This window comes from Phyllobates terribilis, unplaced genomic scaffold (genome assembly GCF_046119375.1).
Source record: "Phyllobates terribilis strain yellow unplaced genomic scaffold, ASM4611937v1 Scaffold_483__1_contigs__length_1377234, whole genome shotgun sequence".
Lineage (NCBI taxonomy): Eukaryota > Metazoa > Chordata > Amphibia > Anura > Dendrobatidae > Phyllobates > Phyllobates terribilis.
This window is the reverse complement of record NW_027363243.1, coordinates 1,045,207-1,067,428: the sequence shown is the minus strand read 5'-3', so window position 1 is coordinate 1,067,428 and position 22,222 is coordinate 1,045,207.

Genomic DNA, 22,222 nt, shown 5'->3' with positions numbered 1-22,222 from the left:
TCTGACAAAAGTAATAATAAATTAAAAATCTATGAAAATGAACAAATGAAAGTCAGACATTGCTTTTCTGCTTCCACAGAATAAAAAAAAAATAATAAACTGATGAAACAGGCCTGGACAGAAATGATGGTTCTTCTTAACTTAATATTTTGCTGAACAACCTTTTGACGCAATCACTGCAATCAAACGACTCCTGTAACTGTCAATGAGACTTCTGCACCTCTCCACAGGTATTTTGGCCACTCCTCATGAGCAAACTGCTCCAGTTGTCTCATGGTTGAAGGTTGCCTTTTCCAGACGTCATGTTTCAGCTCTTTCCAAAGATGCTCAATAGGATTTAGGTCAGGGCTCATAGAAGGTCACTTCAGAATAGTCCAATGTTTTCCTCTTAGCCATTGTTGGGTGTTTTTAGCTGTGTGTTTTGGGTCATAATACTGTTGCAAGACCCATGACCTGCGACTGAGACCACGCTTTCTGACACTGGGCAGCACATTTCTCTCTAGAATCCCTTGATAGTCTTGAGATTTCATTGTACCCTGCACAGATTCAAGACACCCTGTGCCAGATGCGGCAGACCAGCCCCAAAACATAAAAGAGACTCCTCCATGTTTCACAGTAGGGACAGTGTTCTTATCTTGATATGCTTCATTTTTCCATCTGTGAACATAGATCTGATGTGCCTTGCCAAAAACTTCCATTTTTGTCTCATCTGTCCATAGGGCATTCTCCTAAAAGCTTTGTGACTTGTGAACATGTAGTTTGGCAAATTCCAGTCTGGCTTTTTTATGATTTTTTTTCAACAATGGTGTACTCCTTGGTCGTCTCCCATGAAGTCCACTTTAGATCAAACAACGACGGATGGTGCGATCTGACACTGATGTTCCTTGAGCTTGAAGTTCACCTTTAATCTCTTTAGAAGTTTTCCTGGGCTCTTTTGTTACCATTCATATTATTCGTCTCTTTGATTTGTTATCAATTTTCCTCCTGCGGCCACGTCCAGGGAGGTTGGCTACAGTCCCATGGATCTTAAATTTCTGAATAATATGTGCAACTGTAGTTACAGGAACATCAAGCTGCTTGGAGGTGGTCTTATAACCTTTACCTTTAACATGCTTGTCTATAATTTTCTTTCTAATCTCCTGAGACAACTCTTTCCTTTGCTTCCTTTGGTCCATGTTGAGTGTGGTACACACCATGTCACCAAACAGCACAGTGAGTATCTGTAGCCCTATATACAGGCCCACTGACTGATTACAAGATTGTAGACACCTGTGATGCTAATTAGTGGACACAACTTGATTTAACATGTCCCTTTTGTCACATTATTTTCAGGGGTACCATCATTTCTGTCCAGGCCTATTTCAAGAGTTTAATTTTTTTTTAAATTCTGTGGAAGCAGGGTTGAAAAGCAATGTCTGTCTTTCATTTGTTCATTTTCATCGATTTTTAATTTATTATTACTTTTGTCAGATTCAAGTTTTTTCTGTGACCATTGTGGGTTTTTCTTTCATTAAACGAGGGGTACCAACAATTTTGACCACGTGTGTATATAGTATATACAGAGCTCCTGTGTATGTCACTGGTGATCACTGTATTACCTATACACTATATACAGAGCTCCTGTCTATAATGTCACTGGTGATCACTGTGTTACCTGTACACTGACACTATATACAGAGCTCCTGTGTATAATGTCGCTGGTGGTAATAACAGTGTTGTTAGTTTTGTGGTTTTGTATTCATGATCAGTACTGTAGTATTTGGTCACCTTGGGGTGGTAATATATGGTCTGGTCATAGTTTGGCCATATTTGTTCCTTGTATGTGGTATTATTCAGTCACTATGTAGTGGTAATATGTGATCTAGTCAAGGTGTGGCGATATTTGTCCCTTTTGTATGTGGTATTATTGGTGTTGATATAGTGGACTGTGCTGTGTATGGCGGTCATTTTGTTCTCGCTGATCTTAACTAGGAAAAGATTTTTTTCCATTAGGCCACAGCCCCACCATCAGTATTTGGTCAGTATTTTTCTCAGGAGTGGCTGCCGAAACCAGGAATGGTTGATAAATGCAGAATTGGTGACTTGTTTCTATTATACCTTTTCTCTGATTGTTCATCACCTGTTTTGGCTCCCACTCCTGAGAAAAAATACTGACTGGATACTGACCGAATACTGATAGTAGGGCCGTGGCCTTAGCGATTAAATACTTGGACCAGAGCGGCAGAGATGCACTTACAGGGGTTCTCCGGTGAAAACAAGTAATCACCTCTCCACAGGATCATTGATAATATTGATTGGTGGGGGTCTGACTGCTTGCACACACCGGCAGAATGTGGAGCTTTTCTCCCCATTAGACTGGAGCGGCATGTGAGATGCGACCACTGATCCATTCATTCTCTCAGTGGCTGTGAGCGCTGCTCTTTTTTGCAAGTCTCTAAGAGAATGAATAGAGCTGCGGTCAGACGTCCCACCTGCCGCAGCATTTTAAAATAGGGATAAGTGTTCTGTCAGGGATAAAACTTCCCCATTCTTCCGATAGGTGCGTTTTCCAATGTTCGGACACAAATGCTCAATAAGTGATCACCTATCCTGTAGAGCCCATGGATCGGTGATAACTTGTTTTAACTAGTGTTGAGCGAGTATGTTCTGTCCGAGTATGCTCGGCCCGAGCTCCGAGTATTTACAGCTGCTCGGTGATATGGTTGAATCGCTCCCGTGTGCATGATTTGCAACTGTTTGACAGCTTTAACCCCTTAACGACATGTCACGTATTAGTACGCGCATGTCGTTATCCTCCGGTTCAGTGAGGGCTCCGGCGCTGAGCCCGCACTGAACCAAGCACATGTCAGCTGATTCTTACAGCTGACATGTGCCCGCAACAGGCGCGGGTGGAATTGCTATGAGCGCCATCTAGTGGTCGGTGCTCATAGGACAGGACCATTTCTGCTGCATACAGGGGATCTGCTGGTTCCCTGTATGTAGCAGAGGTGATCGGACAGTTGCTGCTTCAAGTCTCCTATGTAGAGTACAGAAGCAAGCAAAAAGTGAAAAAAAAAGTTTTAAAAAATATGAAAAAAAATGAAAAAATTTAAAAGTTTAAATCACCCCCCTTTCGCCCCATTCAAAATAAAATCATAAAATAAACCCCACATACACATATTTGGTATTGCCGCGCTCAGAATCGCCTGATCTATCAATATAAAAATAGAATTAATGCGATCGGTAAATGGCGTAATGAGAAAAAAATTCTAAACGCCAGAATTACGTTTTTTGGTCACCGTAAAATTGCAATAAAATGCAATAACGGACGATCAAAACATCGGATCTACCCCAAAATAGCATCTATAAAAACTTCAGCTCGGTTCACAAAAAATAAGCCCTCACCCTGCCCCAGATCCCGAAAAATGGAGACGCTACGGGTCTCGGAAAATGGCACCATTTTTTTTTTTTTTTTTTACCAAACTTTGGATTTTTTTTTCATCACTTAAATAAAAAAGAACCTATACATGTTTGGTGTCTACGAGCTCTTAATGACATGGAGAATAATAATGGCAGGTCAGTTTTAGCATTCAGTGAACGTGGTAAAAAAAATAAAAAAAAACCTCAGTGGTATTGCACTTTTTTTGCAATTTCACGGCGCTTGGAATTTTTTTCCCGTTTTCCCGTACACGGCATGGTAAAACTAGTAATGGCGTTGAAAAGTACAACTCGTCCCGCAAAAAAATAAGCCCTAACATGGCCATATTGACCAAAAAATAAAAACGCTATGGCTCTGGGAACAAGTGGAGCAAAAAGCGAAAATGCAAAAACGGAAAATGCTCCGCGGCTTAAGGGGTTAATACATGTGAGGAATGTCTATTTCTTACACATTCCTCACATGTATTAAAACCGTCAAACAGTCGCAAATCATGCACACGGGAGCGATTCAACCATATCACCGAGCAGCTATAAATACTCGGAGCTCGGCCCGAGCATACTCGCCGAAAGGGTTAACAGAACATACTCGCTCAACACTAGTTTTAACCAAAGAAGCCCTTTAATGCAAACATGTCCATCCCAGTTAGAGTGTCGCCCAGTAGATGTGCAGGAGCCGCCAGTCAATGCTCCACTATAACAGGGAGAGCGGATAACAGATATTTGCATCTTGCTGTAGGTGGGCCCCTAGAGTTAATTTCCCCTGTGGGCCCCAGACACCGCAGTCCGACCCTGGTCATCAATATCAGATCAGTGAGGTTCCAACACACGGCCCCCTCACCAATAAGACAGCAGCTGGAAATACTCAGCGTAGAGACCAAACAGCACAGCGCTGTACACTGTGTAGTGGCCGATCTTGGTACTGCAGCTCCTATTGAAATGATTGTGATCTGAGCTGTAGTACCTGAAACCAGCCATTGTACAGTGTGCGGAGCTGTGCTATTCCAGCTCTTAACACTGTGTACATCATCTTGCAGAAGTAGCTGATGTCTGGGGATTTCAGGTGTCAGACCCCCACTAATCACTGTATGAGTTCTGCTCTACTCCTTTATTAAAGGGGTGGTCTTGTGTTCCTCTCATCAGAAGCTGAAGATTTACAGTTCTGGCCGGTGGCTTGGCTGAGCCGCTTGTCTGAATTGTGCCCTCTTGCATTCTGCGGGCAGAGGCGGCTTTGCCTCTGCAGAATGGGACAGGCACAGGGGCACTGAAGTCCACCAGTCTGCAAGTGAGCGCTTCTTGCCAAGGAGACCGGCCACTTCTCAGGTGGTCAGTAACCATAGCAATGAGCTGTACACTGCAGAATTAAAAATCTTTTCCTTCTTGAAAACAGAGAAGATTTTGAATAAGAAGGAAATTGCAAAGTTTCTTGTTTTTACAAGCTCTTTGCAATCTTAGCCTTTTAATACATTCATTTTATTTAGTTATATATTTATTTTACTCTCATATAGCGCCGTTAGATTTTGTAGCACCTTACAGACATTATCATCACTGTCCCCATTGGGGCTCACAATATGAATTCCCTATCAGTATGTCTTTGGAGTGTGGGAGGAAACCGGAGAACCCGGAGGAAACCCACACAAACACGGGGAGAACATACAAACTCCTTGCAGATGTTGTCCTTGCTATTATATGAACCCAGCCCCACAGCGTTAATCATTGACCCACCATGTTGCCCACATTCCTCGGCTTTTTTAAGATTTTCTGCAATGAATAAGAACACTGAAGAAAATCTAGATTGATCAACATTTCCTATCACAAATGCAGTTGCTGCAAAACTTGTCCATAGTCCTGTTCCCAGCTGAAAATTGGATACAATTGTATCTTGTGTAGACAATGCTCTGTGAGCTAAATAGCCGGGATCCACTGCTACAAGGCAGGAAACAGACAGATTCTGCTGATGGGTTCTGCTCCCAGAGCATTATTCAGCCTGGACATCTCAGCTCAGAGCAAAACCAGCTATAAGGCTGTGTGCACACCTAGCAGATTTGATGCAGATTTACATGCGTTTTTTCTGCCAGAGAGAAGCGTTTTCACATGCATTTTTTCAAGCAATTTTCCAAGCGATTTTGAGCATCACTTGGAAAAGTGCTTGACAAGTTGATCACACAATATAAATCCATGCAACCGACATGGATCTATAATGTGTGAACAACTTAGATGCTTTAAATGCAGCATCTATAGTAAAAAAAAAGAATCAAAACGTTAATAAATAAAAAAAAACAACTGTATATTCACCTCTCCGGCGGCCCCCGGTCTGCTCTCCGGTCTCCTCCGGTCTGCTCCCGGCCGCGTCTTCTCTCTTCAGCGTCCTGCAGTGTACGGTCAGGACCTGCGGTGACGTCATTTAGTCAGCTGATGGCCACGCAACCATCACCTGATGCCGACGTCAGCGGTCATGCGACCATCACCTGACTAAATGACGTCAGCGCAGGTCCTGACAGTACAGACAGCAGACCGGAGGAGACCGGAGAGCAGACCGGGGGCCGCCGGAGAGGTGAATATACAGGTTTTGTTTATTTTTAACTTTTTTATTTCTTTTTTTCACCGCGTGGTAGCCGGGATGAAGAGGAGTTGTAGTCTCGTCTTCCTCCCAGATACCACACGCATCGTGAATAAGCTTCAGCGTAATCGCAGTAGAAATGGTCATGCTGCGTTTTGCAAAGTAATGCGAATTCGGCGCGCAAATTAGCGCATCATGTGCACAGCACATCCGAATTCACATGGCTTTGCATGGCAGACTGTTTTACAAACGTTTTCGCGGCCGTAAAAACGCCGCAAAAACGCTACAAAAACGCTACGTGGGCACATGGCCTAAGGCTGTGTGCCCACGACGCGTATTTTAAGCGTTTCCGCATGGCAAAAACGCTGCAGAAACGCTTAAAGACGCATGTTAGAAGGTCTGCCATGTTCCCCAATGATAGTCCGCATGTGCTGTGCACATGCTGCGGAAATTTCCGCTGCGGATTATCATTGCGGAAAAAAACGCAGCACTACCAATTATTTTGCGGAAGCGCAGCGTTTTCCTGGCCATTGACTTGCATTGGAACAAATGGATTCCGCTTCACTAGATAAGCACATGCGGAATACATGCGTTCAATGTGCGGATGGTACCCGGGTGTGGAGGATGGGAGACTCTCCTCCAGACCCGGGTACCATAGAACCTGTCAAAATAAAGAATAAAATAAAAAATAAATGTTATATTTACCTTCTGACGGCCCCCGCTGCGCTCGTCCTCCCATGCCGGCAGCTCGCGATGGACTGAAGGACCAGCGCTGACGTCATAGTCATGTGACGGCAGGTCCTTCAGTGTACCGCGATCTGCCGGCAGCCAGGACGGAGCGAAGCGAGACTGCGGGGGCCATCGGAAGGTAAGTATAGATTTATTTTTTTATTTTTAACCAGTCGTTGGAGTCACACTATATAAATCCATGCCTTTTTCATGGATTTCTATAGTGTGACCAAGTTGACAAGCACTTTCCAAGTGATGCTAAAATCGCTTGTAAAGCGCTTGTCAACCCGCATGCGGAAATGCATGTGAAGAACGCTCCACTTCTGCATGTCCCTGGCAGGAAAAACGCATGTACAATCCGCATATACAATCCGCATGTACAATCCGCGTGTACAATCCGCATGTACAATCCGCATGTACAATCCGCATATACAATCCGCATGTACAATCCGCGTGTACAATCCGCATATACAATCCGCATGTACAATCCGCGTGTACAATCCGCGTGTACAATCCGCATATACAATCCGCATGTACAATCCGCGTGTACAATCCGCGTGTACAATCCGCATATACAATCCGCATGTACAATCCGCGTGTACAATCCGCATATACAATCCGCATGTACAATCCGCGTGTACAATCCGCGTGTACAATCCGCGTGTACAATCCGCATATACAATCCGCATGTACAATCCGCATGTACAATCCGCGTGTACAATCCGCGTGTACAATCCGCATATACAATCCGCATGTACAATCCGCGTGTACAATCCGCATATACAATCCGCATGTACAATCCGCATGTACAATCCGCATGTACAATCCGCATGTACAATCCGCATATACAATCCGCGTGTACAATCCGCATGTACAATCCGCGTGTACAATCCGCGTGTACAATCCGCGTGTACAATCCGCGTGTACAATCCGCATGTACAATCCGCATGTACAATCCGCATGCGTTTTTTCTGCCAGCGAGATGCAGAAACGCTCAGGAAAAATCCGGAGCTTTTGTGCATCGTGGGCACATAGCCTAAGTCTCTGCATTTGTCTGCTTACACATCTGTACATTTCTGAACACATTCAGGAAAAATTGCAGTATATTTGTTAAAATTGGGCATATAGCATACTACAGGTGCTTCTCACAAAATTAGAATATCATCAAAAAGTTCATTTATTTCAGTTCTTCAATACAAAAAGTAAAACTCATATTATATAGAGTCATTACAGACAGAGTGATCTATTTTAAGTGTTTATTTCTGTTAATGCTATTATCTCAGTAAATTAGAATACTTTATAACACCAGCTTGAAAAATGTTTTTAAAATCTGAAATGTTGTCCTACTGAAATATATGTTCAGTAAATGCCCTCAATACTTGGCCAGGCTCCTTTTGCATCAATTACTGCATCAATGCGGCAATGTGGCATGGAGGCGATCAGCCTGTGACACTGCTGAGGTGTTATGGAAGCCCAGGTGGCTTTGATAGAAGCCTTCAGCTCGTCTGCATTGTTGGGTCTGGTGTCTCTCATCTTTCTCTTGACAATACCCCATAGATTCTCTATAATAGATTCTCTATGGGGTTAAGGTCAGGTGAGTTTACTGCCAATCAAGCACAGTGATACTGTTGTGTAAACCAGGTATTGGTACTTTTGGCCGTGTGGACAGGTGCCAAGTCCTGCTGGAAAATGACATTTCCATCTCCAAAAAGCTTGTGGGCAGAGGGAAGCATGAAGGGCTCTACAATTTCCTGGTAGACGGGTGCGCTGACTTTGGTCTTGATAAAACACAGTGGACCTACACCAGCAGATGACATGGCTCCCCAAACCATCACCGATTGTGGAAACTTCACACGAGACCTCCAGCAGCTTGGATTGTGGCCTCTCCACTCTTCCTCCAGACTCTGGGACCTTGATTTCCAAATTAAATGCAACATTTACTTTCATCGGAAAACAACACCTTGGACCACTGAGCAACAGTCCAGGTGTTTTTCTCCTTGGCCCAGGTAAGATGCTTCTGGCGTTGTCTATTGGTGATGAGTGGCTCGACACAAGGAATGTGACACTTGTAGCCCATGTCCTGGATACGTCTGTGTGTGGTGGCTCTTGAAGCACTGACTCCAGCAGCAGTCCACTCCTTGTGAATCTTCCCCAAATGTTTGAATGGCCTTTCCTTAACAATCTTTTCAAGGCTGCGGTTATCCCGGTTGCTTGTGCACCTCTTCCTACCACACTTTTTCTTTCCACTCAACTTTCCATAAATATGCTTGGATACACCACTCTGTTAACAGCCAGCTTCTTTAGCAATGACCTTTTGTGGTTTACACTCCTTGTGGAGTGTGTCAATGACTGCCTTCTGGACATCTGTCAAGTCAGCAGTCTTCCCCATGATTGTGGAGCCTACTGAAACAGACAAAGGGACCTTTTTAAATGCGTAAGAAGCCTTTGCAGGTGATTTTTGTTAATTATTCTAATTTACTGAGATAATGACTTTGTGTTTTCATTGGCTGTAAGCCATCATTATCAACATTAACAGAAATAAACACTTGAAATAGATCACTCTGTAATGACTCTGTATAATATATGAGTTTCACTTTTTGGATTGAAGAACTGAAATAAATTAACTTTTTGATGATATTCTAATTTTGTGAGAAGCACCTGTATGTTTGATGCATCTCATTAGCTAAGCTCAACCTCTTCCTTGCTTCACCTCAATTTGAGCCATAAATTGTGATATTTCATTTTGGTGCATTTTATGACTCCTTTTTGTCACACTTTTCTCATAACTATTTTTTTTATAACTGAGGGAAAATAACAAAATCTTATTTGTTGTACTCAAGTTTTCACAGAAACATCTGATAAAGTGTTGACTTATTTTTCTGAGTTAAACTCTTCCTTTTGGCCCTCTATATATTTGAGTTTGACAGCCCTGATGTAGGTGGATGATGATGTGGCAAGAAGGGGCAGAGGGGCAGAGCCTCCTGGCTCTCAGCTTCGCTCTCCACTGCTCACAGGAGACAGCAGTTACTTCACAAATGTAACTGATAGAAAAGATGTCACGTAAGAGGGGGTCAGGGGAGCGATGTGCTGCAGGAGGGGGAAGATTAGCCAGGGGAGTGGTGTGCTGCAGGGAGAGGAGGATTATGCAGGGGAGTGATGTAATGCAGGAAAGGGAGAATCATGCAGGGAGCGATGTGCTGCAGGAAGAGGAGGATTAGGCAGGGAGCGCTGTGCTGCAGGAAGAGGAGGATTAGGCAGGGGAGTGATGTAATGCAGGAGGGGGAGGCTTAGGCAGGGAAGCGATGTGCTGCAGGAAGAGGTGGCTTATGCAGGGGAGTGATGTAATGCAATAGGAGAGGATTAGGCAGGGAGCGATATGCTGCAGGAAGTGCAGGATTTGGCAGTGGGCAATGTGGTGCAAGAGGGGATTTGGCAGTGGGTGATGTGGTGCAGGAAGGGGGAGATTTAGAAAGGGCACAATGTGCTGCAAGGAGGGGAGGATTAGACCGGAGCAATGTGCCGCAAGAGGGGGAGGTTTAGACAGGGGAGTGATGTGCTGCAGGAGTGGGAGAATTAAGCGGTGAGAAATATGCTGCATTACGGGGAGGGTTAGGCAGGGGAGCAATGTGCTGCAGGTGGAAGGAGAATCTGTGACTACAGCCCAGTGTTTAAGGTTTATTGGAGCCTGTCTTTTATATATTTTATTGTTTTTTTTTCTGACAAAACTGCATAACATCTGACATGAAGTCCGCTTAGCAGTCACTGTCCCTGTAGATTGTTACTGTCCAGGTTCACCGCGGTCTCTTTTTGTTTTTAGTGCCAATCTGACAGCAGTGAAGGTTCCGCTGATAATGGCGGTCGGGTTCCGAATAGAATGTTCATGTCTGTTCTCATTGTAGTAACATCACGGAATATGCTAATTTCTTCTGACCACACCCGATGACTGAATAAAGGCGCCTCACCCACTTGTCTATGTCATCACTTTGTGGTGTCACAATGATCTAAGGGGATAAAAAAACGCTCCTGGCAGCTTTACAGTCATTCGTCCCTTCGTGTTAAAGGAGCAGGATGATAGAGCCGCACCATGCCAGCCAGAAGAAAAGAAAGTGGAGCCCTTCAAGATGATGAAGCAAGAAAGCAGACTGTGGAAGGCCATCCAGGACCAAGAGCATCATGAGGGCCTGGTAACGTATACTACACAACTGTTCTGTATATGCTCATGCCATGTAAACCTATGGTGGCCGATTCATCAAGGCTGGTGGATTTCTATACCAGCATTCATGAAGCGCCTATTGGAGGAACGTGCACCAAATTCATTAAAAAGACTAAACCTCTTAATGAACTTGACTCATCCTTAAAGGGGTTGTTCCCTTTCAATAAATGAATGTCCCTAGCTGCAGGTCATTTAATTAAAAAAAAGAGGTTCCACCATCTCAGAGCTGCAGCAGCTCAGTGCGCTCAGCTGGGCAGTCCGTCTGATTACATTTGTTGGCTGCGGCAGTATTCAGGTGATGTCAGTGCCATACACAATCCCAGGAATGGGTCAGGACAGCACAGTTTGATTCTTTATACCTGCAGCCAGGGTCATTCATTTATTGAAATATCCCCTTAAAGCTGACGTACTAGACCTCAAGAAATGTACTCCAGTCAAAAGATGGAGTCAATTTCAGTCCTAATTTACACCACTTTTCCAGCCTAATTTGTAATAAGTTTTCAGGTAAAGCTAAGCCACAAGCGGTCCAGATAAGCTCTGTTCACTATTTAAGAAGTTAAAAGAGTGGGTGTAAAAAGGTCAGAGTATTTAAATGTAAGTTGCGCAGGAATTTACTGAGATTCAAACAGTTGTGCAACACATTTCCGGTGAAAACTGCTTGATGAAAAATGTTCCTTGAATAATATAACATTTCAGGTTAGTGGTAATAGATTTTATTATGGGACGTTGATCCAGGGAACTAGTCTGATTGCCATATGTGGAGTCGGGAAGGAATTTTTCCCCTAAAATGGGGCAATTAGCATCTGCCTCATGGGGTTTTTGCCTTCCTCTGGATCAACACATTAGCTTTTAGGTTGAACTTGATGGACTTGTGTCTTTCAACCTTAAAACTATGAAACTGTCCCTGTATTGAGGTTCAAGGGTGAAGCCCAGGGTTCATTTGGAACCATCAGAAATGGTGTGTTTTGCGCCCAGTCTGTCCAAGGAAGCCTGTTTGAGCCAACGGCCTCAGAAATATCCTAACATTTCAGAAAGTAGCAATAGTTAGGGTGGCTGAACCATTCTAGCCTTAAGTTTGCCCCTCCAGTCAGCATCTACTATGTAGATGCAATCAAGGCCATGTAATAAGTCTTTATCGCTGTACAGGGCTGTAAGAGTGAAGGCCAGAGTTCCTTTGGAACCTGTAGGATAGACTGGCTTTTGCCAAGTCTTTCCAAAGAAGCTTTTTTGAGCCATAGGCCTCAGACAGGTCATAACAAGAAAGTGGCATTAGATAGGTTTTTCTTTAGTTAGGATTGATTCAACTACTCAAGCCTCAAGCGCACTCCTCCGGCCAGCAGCTACTCTGTAGATGCAACCCTGGGCCTATGGTAAGTATCTATCCCTGTACAGGGGTGTAATGGTAAAAACCTGGGTTCCCTTGGGATCTGCAGAATGGAGTAGCTTGCGCCAAGTCTGTCCGAGGAAGTCTGTTTGAGCCAACAGCCTTAAACAGATCCCAGTATTTAGGAAAAAAAAAAGCTTCAGTTAGAGTTGAATCAACCACTATAGCCTCAAGCTCGCTCCTCCGGCCAGCAGCTACTCTGTAGATGCAGCCCTGGGCCTATGGTAAGTATCTATCCATGTACAGGCGTGTAATGGTAAAGGCCAGGGTTCCCTTGGGATCTGCAGAATGGAGTAGCTTGCGCCAAGTCTGTCCGAGAAAGCCTTTTTGAGCTGATGGATTTAAACAAATTTCAACATTTAGGAAAAAAGCATTAATCTATTTCAGTTAGAGTTAATTCAATTACTCTAGCATAAAGATCCTAATTCACTTTGTCTAAAGGAAGTTAGTTGGCAAATTTTTATTGTGTGAGCAATGAGGTTATGGAACTCTCTACCACATGAACTTGAAATACTTAATTTTCTAAAAAAAATTCAAGGAGGGCATATGTGTGCCTTTCTTGGATAATATAAAATTGCAGGTTATCCGTACTAGATTTTGTTATGGGACGTTGATCCAGGGAACTAGTCTGATTGCCATATGTGGAGTCGGGAAGGAATTTCTCCCCTAATATGGGCCAATTAGCATCTGCCTCATGGGGTTTTTGCCTTCCTCTGGATCAACACATTAGCTTTTAGGTTGAACTTGATGGACTTGTGCTTTCAACCTTAAAACTATGAAACTGTCCATGTATTGAGGTTCAAGGGTGAAGCCCAGGGTTCATTTGGAACCATCAGAAATGGTGTGTTTTGCACCCAGTCTGTCCAAGGAAGCCTGTTTGAGCCAACGGCCTCAGAAATATCCTAACATTTAAGAAAGTAGCAATAGTTAGGTTTGGCTGAACCATTCTAGGCTTAAGTTTGCCCCTCCAGTCAGTATCTACTATGTAGATGCAATCAAGGCCCTGCAATAAGTCTTTATCGCTGTACAGAGCTGAAAGAGTGAAGGCCAGAGTTCCTTTGGAACCTGTAGGATAGACTGGCTTTTGCCAAGTCTTTCCAAAGAAGCTTTTTTGAGCCATAGGCCTCAGACAGGTCCTAACAAGAAAGTGGCATTAGATAGGTTTTTCTTTAGTTAGGATTGATTCAACTACTCAAGCCTCAAGCGCACTCCTCCGGCCAGCAGCTACTCTGTAGATGCAACCCTGGGCCTATGGTAAGTATCTATCCCTGTACAGGGGTGTAATGGTAAAAAACAGGGTTCCCTTGGGATCTGCAGAATGGAGTAGCTTGCGCCAAGTCTGTCCGAGGAAGTCTGTTTGAGCCAACAGCCTTAAATAGATCCCAGTATTTAGGAAAAAAAAGCTGTAGTTAGAGTTGAATCAACCACTATAGCCTCAAGCTCGCTCCTCCGGCCAGCAGCTACTCTGTAGATGCAGCCCTGGGCCTATGGTAAGTATCTATCCCTGTACAGGGGTGTAATGGTAAAGGCCAGGGTTCCCTTGGGATCTGCAGAATGGAGTAGCTTGCGCCAAGTCTGTCCGAGAAAGCCTTTTTGAGCTGATGGATTTAAACAAATTTCAACATTTAGGAAAAAAGCATTAATCTATTTCAGTTAGAGTTAATTCAATTACTCTAGCATAAAGATCCTAATTCACTTTGTCTAAAGGAAGTTAGTTGGCAAATTTTTATTGTGTGAGTAATGAGGTTATGAAACTCTCTACCACATGAAATTGAAATACTTAATTTTCTAAAAAAAATTCAAGGAGGGCATGTGTGTGCCTTTCTTGAATAATATAAAATTGCAGGTTATCCGTACTAGATTTTGTTATGGGACGTTGATCCAGGGAACTAGTCTGATTGCCATATGTGGAGTCGGGAAGGAATTTTTCCCCTAATATGGGGCAATTAGCATCTGCCTCATGGGGTTTTTGCCTTCCTCTGGATCAACACATTAGCTTTTAGGTTGAACTTGATGGACTTGTGTCTTTCAACCTTAAAACTATGAAACGGTCCCTGTATAGAGGTTCAAGGGTGAAGCCCAGGGTTCATTTGGAAACATCAGAAATGGTGTGTTTTGCGCCCAGTCTGTCCAAGGAAGCCTGTTTGAGCCAACGGCCTCAGAAATATCTTAACATTTAAGAAAGTAGCAATAGTTAGGGTTGGCTGAACCATTCTAGCCTTAAGTTTGCCCCTCCAGTCAGCATCTAGTATGTAGATGCAATCAAGGCCCTGTAATAAGTCTTTATCGCTGTACAGGGCTGTAAGAGTGAAGGCCAGAGTTCCTTTGGAACCTGTAGGATAGACTGGCTTTTGCCAAGTCTTTCCAAAGAAGCTTTTTTGAGCCATAGGCCTCAGACAGGTCCTAACAAGAAAGTGGCATTAGATAGGTTTTTCTTTAGTTAGGATTGACTCAACTACTCAAGCCTCAAGCGCACTCCTCCGGCCAGCAGCTACTCTGTAGATGCAACTCTGGGCCTATGGTAAGTATCTATCCCTGTACAGAGGTGTAATGGTAAAAACCAGGGTTCCCTTGGGATCTGCAGAATGGAGTAGCTTGCGCCAAGTCTGTCCGAGGAAGTCTGTTTGAGCCAACAGCCTTAAACAGATCCCAGTATTTAGGAAAAAAAAGCTTTAGTTAGAGTTGAGTCAACCACTATAGCCTCAAGCTCGCTCCTCCGGCCAGCAGCTACTCTGTAGATGCAGCCCTGGGCCTATGGTAAGTATCTATCCCTGTACAGGGGTGTAATGGTAAAGGCCAGGGTTCCCTTGGGATCTGCAGAATGGAGTAGCTTGCGCCAAGTCTGTCCGAGAAAGCCTTTTTGAGCTGATGGATTTAAACAAATTTCAACATTTAGGAAAAAAGCATTAATCTATTTCAGTTAGAGTTAATTCAATTACTCTAGCATAAAGATCCTAATTCACTTTGTCTAAAGGAAGTTAGTTGGCAAATTTTTATTGTGTAAGCAATGAGGTTATGAAACTCTCTACCACATGAAATTGAAATACTTAATTTTCTAAAAAAAATTCAAGGAGGGCATGTGTGTGCCTTTCTTAAATAATATAAAATTGCAGGTTATCCGTACTAGATTTTGTTATGGGACGTTGATCCAGGGAACTAGTCTGATTGCCATATGTCGAGTCGGGAAGGAATTTTTCCCCTAATATGGGGCAATTAGCATCTGCCTCATGGGGTTTTTGCCTTCCTCTGGATCAACACATTAGCTTTTAGGTTGAACTTGACAGACTTGTGTCTTTCAACCTTAAAACTATGAAACGGTCCCTGTATAGAGGTTCAAGGGTGAAGCCCAGGGTTCATTTGGAAACATCAGAAATGGTGTGGTTTGCGCCGAGTCTGTCCAAGGAAGCCTGTTTGAGCAAACGGCCTCAGAAATATCTTAACATTTAAGAAAGTAGCAATAGTTAGGGTTGGCTGAACCATTCTAGCCTTAAGTTTGCCCCTCCAGTCAGCATCTACTATGTAGATGCAATCAAGGCCCTGTAATAAGTCTTTATCGCTGTACAGGGCTGTAAGAGTGAAGGCCAGAGTTCCTTTGGAACCTGTAGGATAGACTGGCTTTTGCCAAGTCTTTCCAAAGAAGCTTTTTTGAGCCATAGGCCTCAGACAGGTCCTAACAAGAAAGTGGCATTAGATAGGTTTTTCTTTAGTTAGGATTGACTCAACTACTCAAGCCTCAAGCGCACTCCTCCGGCCAGCAGCTACTCTGTAGATGCAACTCTGGGCCTATGGTAAGTATCTATCCCTGTACAGGGGTGTAATGGTAAAAACCAGGGTTCCCTTGGGATCTGCAGAATGGAGTAGCTTGCGCCAAGTCTGTCCGAGGAAGTCTGTTTGAGCCAACAGCCTTAAACAGATCCCAGTATTTAGGAAAAAAAAAGCTTTAGTTAGAGTTGAGTCAACCACTATAGCCTCAAGCTCGCTCCTCCGGCCAGCAGCTACTCTGTAGATGCAGCCCTGGGCCTATGGTAAGTATCTATCCCTGTACAGGGGTGTAATGGTAAAGGCCAGGGTTCCCTTGGGATCTGCAGAATGGAGTAGCTTGCGCCAAGTCTGTCCGAGAAAGCCTTTTTGAGCTGATGGATTTAAACAAATTTCAACATTTAGGAAAAATGCATTAATCTATTTCAGTTAGAGTTAATTCAATTACTCTAGCATAAAGATCCTAATTCACTTTGTCTAAAGGAAGTTAGTTGGCAAATTTTTATTGTGTGAGCAATGAGGTTATGAAACTCTCTACCACATGAAATTGAAATACTTAATTTTCTAAAAAAAATTCAAGGAGGGCATGTGTGTGCCTTTCTTAAATAATATAAAATTGCAGGTTATCCGTACTAGATTTTGTTATGGGACGTTGATCCAGGGAACTAGTCTGATTGCCATATGTGGAGTCGGGAAGGAATTTTTCCCCTAATATGGGGCAATTAGCATCTGCCTCATGGGGTTTTTGCCTTCCTCTGGATCAACACATTAGCTTTTAGGTTGAACTTGATGGACTTGTGTCTTTCAACCTTAAAACTATGAAACGGTCCCTGTATAGAGGTTCAAGGGTGAAGCCCAGGGTTCATTTGGAAACATCAGAAATGGTGTGTTTTGCGCCCAGTCTGTCCAAGGAAGCCTGTTTGAGCCAACGGCCTCAGAAATATCTTAACATTTAAGAAAGTAGCAATAGTTAGGGTTGGCTGAACCATTCTAGCCTTAAGTTTGCCCCTCCAGTCAGCATCTAGTATGTAGATGCAATCAAGGCCCTGTAATAAGTCTTTATCGCTGTACAGGGCTGTAAGAGTGAAGGCCAGAGTTCCTTTGGAACCTGTAGGATAGACTGGCTTTTGCCAAGTCTTTCCAAAGAAGCTTTTTTGAGCCATAGGCCTCAGACAGGTCCTAACAAGAAAGTGGCATTAGATAGGTTTTTCTTTAGTTAGGATTGATTCAACTACTCAAGCCTCAAGCGCACTCCTCCGGCCAGCAGCTACTCTGTAGATGCAACTCTGGGCCTATGGTAAGTATCTATCCCTGTACAGAGGTGTAATGGTAAAAACCAGGGTTCCCTTGGGATCTGCAGAATGGAGTAGCTTGCGCCAAGTCTGTCCGAGGAAGTCTGTTTGAGCCAACAGCCTTAAACAGATCCCAGTATTTAGGAAAAAAAAGCTTTAGTTAGAGTTGAGTCAACCACTATAGCCTCAAGCTCGCTCCTCCGGCCAGCAGCTACTCTGTAGATGCAGCCCTGGGCCTATGGTAAGTATCTATCCCTGTACAGGGGTGTAATGGTAAAGGCCAGGGTTCCCTTGGGATCTGCAGAATGGAGTAGCTTGCGCCAAGTCTGTCCAAGAAAGCCTTTCTGAGCTGATGGATTTAAACAAATTTCAACATTTAGGAAAAAAGCATTAATCTATTTCAGTTAGAGTTAATTCAATTACTCTAGCATAAAGATCCTAATTCACTTTGTCTAAAGGAAGTTAGTTGGCAAATTTTTATTGTGTGAGCAATGAGGTTATGAAACTCTCTACCACATGAAATTGAAATACTTAATTTTCTAAAAAAAATTCAAGGAGGGCATGTGTGTGCCTTTCTTAAATAATATAAAATTGCAGGTTATCCGTACTAGATTTTGTTATGGGACGTTGATCCAGGGAACTAGTCTGATTGCCATATGTCGAATCGGGAAGGAATTTTTCCCCTAATATGGGGCAATTAGCATCTGCCTCATGGGGTTTTTGCCTTCCTCTGGATCAACACATTAGCTTTTAGGTTGAACTTGACAGACTTGTGTCTTTCAACCTTAAAACTATGAAACGGTCCCTGTATAGAGGTTCAAGGGTGAAGCCCAGGGTTCATTTGGAAACATCAGAAATGGTGTGGTTTGCGCCGAGTCTGTCCAAGGAAGCCTGTTTGAGCAAACGGCCTCAGAAATATCTTAACATTTAAGAAAGTAGCAATAGTTAGGGTTGGCTGAACCATTCTAGCCTTAAGTTTGCCCCTCCAGTCAGCATCTACTATGTAGATGCAATCAAGGCCCTGTAATAAGTCTTTATCGCTGTACAGGGCTGTAAGAGTGAAGGCCAGAGTTCCTTTGGAACCTGTAGGATAGACTGGCTTTTGCCAAGTCTTTCCAAAGAAGCTTTTTTGAGCCATAGGCCTCAGACAGGTCCTAACAAGAAAGTGGCATTAGATAGGTTTTTCTTTAGTTAGGATGGATTCAACTACTCAAGCCTCAAGCGCACTCCTCCGGCCAGCAGCTACTCTGTAGATGCAACTCTGGGCCTATGGTAAGTATCTATCCCTGTACAGAGGTGTAATGGTAAAAACCAGGGTTCCCTTGGGATCTGCAGAATGGAGTAGCTTGCGCCAAGTCTGTCCGAGGAAGTCTGTTTGAGCCAACAGCCTTAAACAGATCCCAGTATTTAGGAAAAAAAAGCTTTAGTTAGAGTTGAGTCAACCACTATAGCCTCAAGCTCGCTCCTCCGGCCAGCAGCTACTCTGTAGATGCAGCCCTGGGCCTATGGTAAGTATCTATCCCTGTACAGGGGTGTAATGGTAAAGGCCAGGGTTCCCTTGGGATCTGCAGAATGGAGTAGCTTGCGCCAAGTCTGTCCGAGAAAGCCTTTTTGAGCTGATGGATTTAAACAAATTTCAACATTTAGGAAAAAAGCATTAATCTATTTCAGTTAGAGTTAATTCAATTACTCTAGCATAAAGATCCTAATTCACTTTGTCTAAAGGAAGTTAGTTGGCAAATTTTTATTGTGTGAGCAATGAGGTTATGAAACTCTCTACCACATGAAATTGAAATACTTAATTTTCTAAAAAAAATTCAAGGAGGGCATGTGTGTGCCTTTCTTAAATAATATAAAATTGCAGGTTATCAGTACTAGATTTTGTTATGGGACGTTGATCCAGGGAACTAGTCTGATTGCCATATGTCGAGTCGGGAAGGAATTTTTCCCCTAATATGGGGCAATTAGCATCTGCCTCATGGGGTTTTTGCCTTCCTCTGGATCAACACATTAGCTTTTAGGTTGAACTTGACAGACTTGTGTCTTTCAACCTTAAAACTATGAAACGGTCCCTGTATAGAGGTTCAAGGGTGAAGCCCAGGGTTCATTTGGAAACATCAGAAATGGTGTGGTTTGCGCCGAGTCTGTCCAAGGAAGCCTGTTTGAGCAAACGGCCTCAGAAATATCTTAACATTTAAGAAAGTAGCAATAGTTAGGGTTGGCTGAACCATTCTAGCCTTAAGTTTGCCCCTCCAGTCAGCATCTACTATGTAGATGCAATCAAGGCCCTGTAATAAGTCTTTATCGCTGTACAGGGCTGTAAGAGTAAAGGCCAGAGTTCCTTTGGAACCTGTAGGATAGACTGGCTTTTGCCAAGTCTTTCCAAAGAAGCTTTTTTGAGCCATAGGCCTCAGACAGGTCCTAACAAGAAAGTGGCATTAGATAGGTTTTTCTTTAGTTAGGATTGACTCAACTACTCAAGCCTCAAGCGCACTCCTCCGGCCAGCAGCTACTCTGTAGATGCAACTCTGGGCCTATGGTAAGTATCTATCCCTGTACAGGGGTGTAATGGTAAAAACCAGGGTTCCCTTGGGATCTGCAGAATGGAGTACCTTGCGCCAAGTCTGTCCGAGGAAGTCTGTTTGAGCCAACAGCCTTAAACAGATCCCAGTATTTAGGAAAAAAAAAGCTTTAGTTAGAGTTGAGTCAACCACTATAGCCTCAAGCTCGCTCCTCCGGCCAGCAGCTACTCTGTAGATGCAGCCCTGGGCCTATGGTAAGTATCTATCCCTGTACAGGGGTGTAATGGTAAAGGCCAGGGTTCCCTTGGGATCTGCAGAATGGAGTAGCTTGCGCCAAGTCTGTCCGAGAAAGCCTTTTTGAGCTGATGGATTTAAACAAATTTCAACATTTAGGAAAAAAGCATTAATCTATTTCAGTTAGAGTTAATTCAATTACTCTAGCATAAAGATCCTAATTCACTTTGTCTAAAGGAAGTTAGTTGGCAAATTTTTATTGTGTGAGCAATGAGGTTATGAAACTCTCTACCACATGAAATTGAAATACTTAATTTTCTAAAAAAAATTCAAGGAGGGCATGTGTGTGCCTTTCTTAAATAATATAAAATTGCAGGTTATCCGTACTAGATTTTGTTATGGGACGTTGATCCAGGGAACTAGTCTGATTGCCATATGTGGAGTCGGGAAGGAATTTTTCCCCTAATATGGGGCAATTAGCATCTGCCTCATGGGGTTTTTGCCTTCCTCTGGATCAACACATTAGCTTTTAGGTTGAACTTGACAGACTTGTGTCTTTCAACCTTAAAACTATGAAACGGTCCCTGTATAGAGGTTCAAGGGTGAAGCCCAGGGTTCATTTGGAAATATCAGAAATGGTGTGTTTTGCGCCAAGTCTGTCCAAGGAAGCCTGTTTGAGCCAATGGCCTCAGAAATATCCTAACATTTAAGAAAGTAGCAATAGTTAGGGTTGGCTGAACCATTCTAACCTTAAGTTTGCCCCTCCAGTCAGCATCTACTATGTAGATGCAATCAAGGCCCTGTAATAAGTCTTTATCACTGTACAGGGCTGTAAGAGTGAAGGTCAGAGTTCCTTTGGAACCTGTAGGATAGACTGGCTTTTGCCAAGTTTTTCCAAAGAAGCTTTTTTGAGCCATAGGCCTCAGACAGGTCCTAACAAGAAAGTGGCATTAGATAGGTTTTTCTTTAGTTAGGATTGACTCAACTACTCAAGCCTCAAGCGCACTCCTCCGGCCAGCAGCTACTCTGTAGATGCAACCCTGGGCCTATGGTAAGTATCTATCCCTGTACAGGGGTGTAATGGTAAAAACCAGGGTTCCCTTGGGATCTGCAGAATGGAGTAGCTTGCGCCAAGTCTGTCCGAGGAAGTCTGTTTGAGCCACCAGCCTTAAACAGATCCCAGTATTTAGGAAAAAAAAGCTTTAGTTAGAGTTGAATCAACCACTATAGCCTCAAGCTCGCTCCTCCGGCCAGCAGCTACTCTGTAGATGCAACCCTGGGCCTATGGTAAGTATCTATCCCTGTACAGGGGTGTAATGGTAAAGGCCAGGGTTCCCTTGGGATCTGCAGAATGGAGTAGCTTGCGCCAAGTCTGTCCGAGGAAGCCTTTTTGAGCCAATGGCCTTAGACAGAACCCATCATTTAGTAATAAAAAAGCTTTAGTTAGAGTTATAGCCTGAAGCTCGCTCCTCTGGCCAGCAGCTACTCTGTAGATGCAACCCTGAGCATGTGGTAAGTCTCCATTCCTGTAAAGGGGTGTAATGGTAAAGATCAGGGTTCCTTTTGACCTGCTTATGCCAAGTCTGTCAAAGGAAGCCTTTTTGAGCTGATGGCTCTACACAGATCCTAATGTTTAGGAAAAAAGCTTATGTGTATTTCAGTTAGATTAAAAGTAAAGCCAACAAAAGAGAATTTAACTTTCCTCAAAAAATCAATTATTAATATAGCATTTACCTGCCCAGATCTCAGAACTAATGCACTATTAGGATGTAGCAATCCCATATAATTTTGTGTGCAGTTTTAATACTATGTAATCACCCCCCTCCATTAATTGGTAATATGTGAGTGGTTGTCGCATCAGTATTTTGCACCTGTATTGCTGTCATCGTTATTATATGGTATGATTAGTACTGAGACCTAGGCAGGTAAACACTGTTGCCCTTTTTTCCTGTGTTAATTCTTGAATTTTGGTGGGAATTTAAATTTGTCTTTGCTTTAATGTTAGTGTAGGGACTCGCAAGTATGAGGACCCTTGACGCGGGTTGCGAGCTTGTGTATTTTGGCCAAAATATTTACTAATACCTCATATATATCATATATATTTTTTGCACGTTA